This window comes from Trichomycterus rosablanca, chromosome 10, assembly GCF_030014385.1.
Source record: "Trichomycterus rosablanca isolate fTriRos1 chromosome 10, fTriRos1.hap1, whole genome shotgun sequence".
Classification (NCBI taxonomy): Eukaryota; Metazoa; Chordata; class Actinopteri; order Siluriformes; family Trichomycteridae; genus Trichomycterus; species Trichomycterus rosablanca.
This window is the reverse complement of record NC_085997.1, coordinates 12,824,919-12,832,112: the sequence shown is the minus strand read 5'-3', so window position 1 is coordinate 12,832,112 and position 7,194 is coordinate 12,824,919.

The following is a 7,194-nucleotide window of genomic DNA, read 5'->3' as shown; positions in this document are numbered from 1 at the left end:
CCAAACATCTTGGTGCAAACCAGGTAATTCCACTGAGATTCAATTCCTGGATCCCTGGATCTTAGCTGTATGGTACTAGAACACTTTACTGACACTGAAGCACCCACTTCTCCCTTATCAATCATCATTCTTATTTGTCTAATGCAGTAAAATTACTAAAACTTGTTTAATGTTGGGTGTTTAGATCTTTTTTTATTCTAACCAAATGGATTCTCTTTTAGTTTTTACTAACATTAAGAGCAAAAGGTAATGAATTGCTGTTTTTGTAAGGGCAGTACAAACAGGAAAAAATAGATGTTACTTTGGAATTTATATCTTAATGGCCTGCATCCAGTTAATAAAATATTTAGTGATATAGATAAACTTTATGGAACTGTTTAGCTTGGTGCACTATACCAAACCCTGTGACTTTTCTTTACCTAAGGCATTAATACCACTTGAGGTTTAAAATGCTTTAAATAAGGTAAGTCTTTAACAAAATTTTTGTCTAGTATTTTTGATTCAACATGTTATGTCCAAGTTAATAATCATTCACTTGATTGAAACAGATCTCTCTGGTGGTCTCTGTAAATAGTATAAAAATAAGTGTTTCTTGTTACTTTCAGTTTAACAACAGTAACACCTTTTTCAGGGAGGGGAACAATGTATATTTTTACTTTAACTGAGAAAAGACCAGTAATAAAAGTCACTTTGTTTTTAACTACACTACAGAGGTTGCATGAAGCATATTTAGAATCACTGACTCCAGGCCCCAGGACCCTGTTACTGTGCGGCACTCACAATACCTGCTGCACCACTGGACTACCTACAGTGTATCACAAAAGTGAGTACACCCCTCACATTTCTGCAGATATTTAAGTATATCTTTTCATGGGACAACACTGACAAAATGACACTTTGACACAATGAAAAGTAGTCTGTGTGCAGCTTATATAAAAGTGTAAATTTATTCTTCCCTCAAAATAACTCAATATACAGCCATTAATGTCTAAACCACCGGCAACAAAAGTGAGTACACCCCTAAGAGACTACACCCCTCAATGTCCAAATTGAGCACTGCTTGTCATTTTCCCTCCAAAATGTCATGTGATTTGTTAGTTTTACTAGGTCTCAGGTGTGCATAGGGAGCAGGTGTGTAGTACAGCTCTCACACTCTCTCATACTGGTCACTGAAAGTTCCAACATGACACCTCATGGCAAAGAACTCTCTGAGGATCTTAAAAGACGAATTGTTGCGCTACATGAAGATGGCCAAGGCTACAAGAAGATTGCCAACACCCTGAAACTGAGCTGCAGCACAGTGGCCAAGATCATCCAGCGTTTTAAAAGAGCAGGGTCCACTCAGAACAGACCTCGCGTTGGTCGTCCAAAGAAGCTGAGTGCACGTGCTCAGCGTCACATCCAACTGGTGTCTCTGAAAGATAGGCGCAGGAGTGCTGTCAGCATTGCTGCAGAGATTGAAAAGGTGGGGGGTCAGCCTGTCAGTGCTCAGACCATACGCCGCACACTACATCAAATTGGTCTGCATGGCTGACACCCCAGAAGGAAGCCTCTTCTGAAGTCTCTACACAAGAAAGCCCGCAAACAGTTTGCTGAAGACATGTCAACAAAGGACATGGATTACTGGAACCATGTCCTATGGTCTGATGAGACCAAGATTAATTTGTTTGGTTCAGATGGTCTCAAGCATGTGTGGCGGCAATCAGGTGAGGAGTACAAAGATAAGTGTGTCATGCCTACAGTCAAGCATGGAGGTGGGAATGCCATGGTCTGGGGCTGCATGAGTGCAGCAGGTGTTGGGGAGTTACATTTCATTGAGGGACACATGAACTCCAATATGTACTGTGAAATACTGAAGCAGAGCATGATCCCCTCCCTCCGGAAACTAGGTCGCAGGGCAGTGTTCCAGCATGATAATGACCCCAAACACACCTCTAAGACGACCACTGCTTTATTGAAGAGGCTGAGGGTAAAGGTGATGGACTGGCCAAGCATGTCTCCAGACCTAAACCCAATAGAACATCTTTGGGGCATCCTCAAGCGGAAGGTGGAGGAGCACAAAGTCTCGAATATCCGCCAGCTCCGTGATGTCGTCATGGAGGAGTGGAAAAGCATTCCAGTGGCAACCTGTGAAGCTCTGGTAAACTCCATGCCCAGGAGAGTTAAGGCAGTTCTGGGAAATAATGGTGGCCACACAAAATATTGACACTTTAGGAACTTTCACTAAGGGGTGTACTCACTTTTGTTGCCGGTGGTTTAGACATTAATGGCTGTATATTGAGTTATTTTGAGGGAAGAATAAATTTACACTGTTATATAAGGTGCACACAGACTACTTTTCATTGTGTCAAAGTGTCATTTTGTCAGTGTTGTCCCATGAAAAGATATACTTAAATATCTGCAGAAATTTGAGGGGTGTACTCACTTTTGTGATACACTGTATGTTCAAATGGTTAATTCACAACCATTACTATTATTATTACCCCCTATTTGCTGTTGTTTTGTTGGTTCTGTAAAATCCCCTGTTAGTATTTATACAATACCCAAGAATCTTCTCATATCTTCCAACCCAAAACAGAACAACAGAATAATTTTCTGCATTGTGGGGTTTAGCCCATTTCTTTACAAACCTCACAAACCTGTATGATGAACTAAAAGTATACTATATACAGTATACTTCTTCAAGACCGTCGGGTGCAACATCTTTTCAAATGGGACTGATTTATATAATCATGGTGGGAGCTGGCTGTTAAACAGCCTGGAGAATTATTCATAAGAATATAACCAGCCTTCTTCCTCTCTTAAGATTATTTTAGTAATGATTATTAGTACTTCTTAATAATAATAATAATAATAATAATACATTTTATTTATATAGCGCTTTTCAAGATACTCAAAGACGCTTTACATAAGACAAATAATCAAAACAAATACGTACATACACCATACAAATCATAGTACAAAATCAAAATAGTACATCAACATCAAGAATAATTAAGATAAAAACAAAGAGAGCAGCATAAGACAGTTCATTAAAAATTAGCTAAATTATGAGAGAGAACAACAAATATAGAACAATTTCTTAAAATGAGACAGAAACAGGACAGATTCACATGCAATCAGGAAACTGAAAACTTTACAAGTTTTAGGATCTAGGACTTCACATTTCTGTCGTGATCTAAGTATAAAAACTATTAAAAAGAATAGCAAAAATAAAAGCATTTATTTCGTGTTGTTACAAGTTAAATGCCATTTTGAATAGATGAGTTTTGAGAAGTGACTTGAATTTGGACAGGTCAGGACAATCTCGTAGGTGTTTGGGGAGAGCATTCCATAAAGATGGAGCAGCTATGGAAAAGGCCCTGTCACCCCAGGTCCGGTGCTTGGTCCTAGAGGGTATGGACAGTAGGTTAGCCTCAGAAGAGCGAAGGCTACGGGAGGGAATGTGCTGATGGAGCAGGTCGGTGAGGTAGGATGGGGCCTGATTATGGAGAGCTTTGTGAGTGAATAGAAGAATTTTGAATTGAATGCGTTGAGCAACGGGAAGCCAATGAAGTTTTTGGAGAACAGGTGTAATATGATCACGGGAGCGAGTATGAGTAAGGAGGCGAGCAGCTGAATTCTGGATATACTGAAGTTTTTTTAGGATTTTGTTAGATGTACCATAAAGGATGCTATTGCAATAATCAATTCTGGATGTAATAAAAGCATGAATCAAGGTTTTGGCGGCAGAAAAGGAGAGTGATGGACGTAGACGTGCTATGTTTTTTAGATGAAAGAAAGCAGTTTTGGTGATGTGATTTACATGGCGGTCAAAAGAGAGGTTGCTATCAAAAATTACACCAAGATTTCGGATGTTAGAAGACGGAGACAAAGTGTCATTATCAATGGTAATTTGAAAATTTTTTGTGGTTTTTGCCAGGGTTGTATGATCATATCTGATTTTTCACAGTTTAATTTGAGGAAATTAGCTTTCATCCACAATTTCATTTCAGTGATGCAATTTGTCAGAGTGGAGTGAAGTTCAGTATTAATGGATTTGGAGGAGATGTAAAGCTGAATATCATCAGCATAGCAGTGGAAATGTAAACCATGCCGACGTATGATGTCACCAAGGGGGAGCATATAAAGAATAAACAAAAGGGGACCTAACACTGAGCCTTGGGGAACGCCTTGGGACAGTGGAGCAATGGCAGAACTACAATTGTTGATATTAACAAACTGTTGTCTGTTTACGAGATATGACCTTAACCACAAAAGGGCAGTACCAGTGATGTTGACAGAGGATTCAAGGCGGGACAGAAGAATGGAGTGATTAATGGTGTCAAAAGCTGCAGTAAGATCAAGGAGGACGAGAATATTAATTTGTCCAGAGTCTGAGGAAAGAAGAAGGTCATTTGTGACTTTGAGGAGGGCTGACTCAGTGCTGTGCTGGGGGCGGAAACCAGACTGAAATGATTCAAATAGATTATTGGAATTTGGGTGATCTTTGAGCTGTGAGGCAACAACACGTTCCAGTATTTTCGACAGAAATGGAAGATTGGAAATGGGCCGAAAGTTACTCATAATATTAGAGTCAAGTCCAGGTTTTTTAAGTATGGGAGTAACAGCAGCCAATTTGAGTGATTGAGGGACTGAGCCAGAACTAAGAGAGGAATTGATTATCTCTGTGATAAGTGATGAGATAACTGGAAAACAACCCTTAACAAGTTTTGATGGAGCAGGATCCAAAACACAAGTGGAGCTTCGCATCCCTGTTAAGATCTCAGATAGGTCCAAATGAGACACAGGTGAGAACTGAGACAGAGGCTGGGTAATAAATTGAGGTGAGATAGGCGGAGAAACAGAGATGACAGGGGAAACTGTCAGAAAATTGTGGATATTCTCAACTTTTGTTTGAAAAAATGAGAGGTAAGAGTTACACTTGTCAACTGTAAAGGAATTGGTAGTATTGTCAACTGGTTTGAGAAGTTTATTTATTGTGGAAAAGAGAGTCTTAGGATTTGTTGATCCAGCATGTATGAGTTCGGAATAGTAAGTGGATCGGGCTGCCGTAAGAGCGTCTTTGTAATGTTGAAGATAATCAGAATAAATCTGATAATGTACTGTTAGACCGGTTTTCTTATAAAGTCTTTCAAGCTGGCGTTTACGGGATTTCATTTGGTGAAGCTCAATTGTGTACCATGGTGCAGAATGACTAAATGAAACAAATTTGGTTCTCAAAGGAGCCAGCTCATCAAGACATGAGGCGAGTATGTCATTATAGTAATCGACAAGGTCAGATGAATTACTAGACAGTACAGGACAGACAGACATCTTTTTAACAAGAGAATCTGAGAAAGCAGAGGGAGAGATATATTGAAGATTCCTGAAGGATATTTTACGTTTAGCTCTAGTGATGGGCTTAGTGACCTCAATGTCCATGATGATTGTCAAATGATCAGAGACAGTAAGGTCATGGCTGGACGGCTGATGAACTAGGACACCAGTAGAGCAGACAAGGTCAAGAGTATGACCTTTTTTATGAGTTGGAAAATTTATATGTTGTGTGAAATTAAAACACTGTAACAATTCCAAAAATTCCCTGGCAAATTTACAGTTGTTGTCATCAATATGGATGTTAAAATCACCCATAAGCAGTACAGAGGATGAGAGGGCACTAAGCTGGGTTAAAAAATCTGAAAAATCAGAGAGAAAGGAAGCGTTTGGCTTTGGCGGACGATAAACTACAGCAGTGACCAGAGGAGTAGGCCCTGACAACTTGAAAGCCAGGTGTTCAAAAGAAAGAGCAGCAGGAAAAGACAAAGTGGTTATTTTAATATCATCCCTATAGACTGCAGCAACACCACCACCTCGCCCTTCCATACGAGGTTCATCAATATACGAGTATCCCATTGGCGTGGTCTGATTTAATGTAAAATAATCCAAGGGTTTATGCCAAGTTTCAGTGAGACAGAAAAAGTCTAGTTCACTGTCAGATATAAATTCACTAAGTACAGTACTTTTTGTGTTGAGTGAACGAACATTAAGCAATGCCATTTTCAAGTGGTATTGTTGTGTAGTTGGCTGTGAGGAACGAGGAAGAGAACGGAGATTTGCAAAGTCCACTCCGCGTTTCCCATCCCACTCCGTGGACAGCGTTGTCATGGAGACTACACCGCTACTAGTGTGCAAGGCAGCAGTGCTCTGAAGATGTGTTTGCGGAGCGGCAGTGCGCACGGCTGACCAGAAGGATGGAATAGCGTTACCGTTTCGAAAATAAACAAGCTTTCTCCGGGAGCCCCTGTGAATATAACGAGGCCGGCGAAGGAGTCCAAGCTGTTTGATGACTGAAATACACGATGGAGTAGTGCAATTGTTGAACTTCCTCAGCTGGTCAACGGAATAGTTCAACATTGTGCCGATCCCAGGAAAACTCATCAACCGTTCACCACCGGCCGCAGACGCGATGTACAGTAGAAAGAACAAAAAGTATCAAAAGCACAAATAAAAGTATCAAAAGAAATAGATCCACAAGGTGTGTAAAAAGATGAAAACGAAAAACGATAAAAATACAATAAAATACGGTACCAAGCAACAAACACTCTATTTAATAGAACTGTGTATATAAAAATTATTACGTGTGTGGGTTGAAAAACGTTTGCTGTTGCACTTGGCTCGCTTACATGCCGTAATGAGAAAACAATGAGTCAGTAACACTGATTTTTCACGATACCTGTATCACTCCACTAACTGCTGGCTGCTAAAAATGGTAACAGTCCTCTCAGCAGCTTAATGTGCAGTGTGACATGCCTGTAAAGTGTTGGTTTATACCTACAGGTGAAATGGATTTACAAATCACTACTCACTACAAAAGAACATAGGCTTATGTTTCCTTTTTATTGTTGTTTTTTGATTAGGTTGATACTGTTGCACAGAGTCTGTTGGAACAGGACGAGATGGGGTGTTGTAAAGTTAACTGTGCATTATATGTAATATAATTATTGTGAAAATTAAAACATTAAAATCAGAAAATACATTGGATTTATTCAGTTAAACCATGATCAATGTCAAGATTGTACTGTGTTCTGTTTTTTTAAAATAGTGCATTTCCAGTCTGTTCACTCCTTGTCCTTTTACAGCTAAATAAAAAATCACACCTTTTTACCCCTCCCAGAAAAAGAGGCAATGTTGCTGAAACTGTGAGTGAGGAAG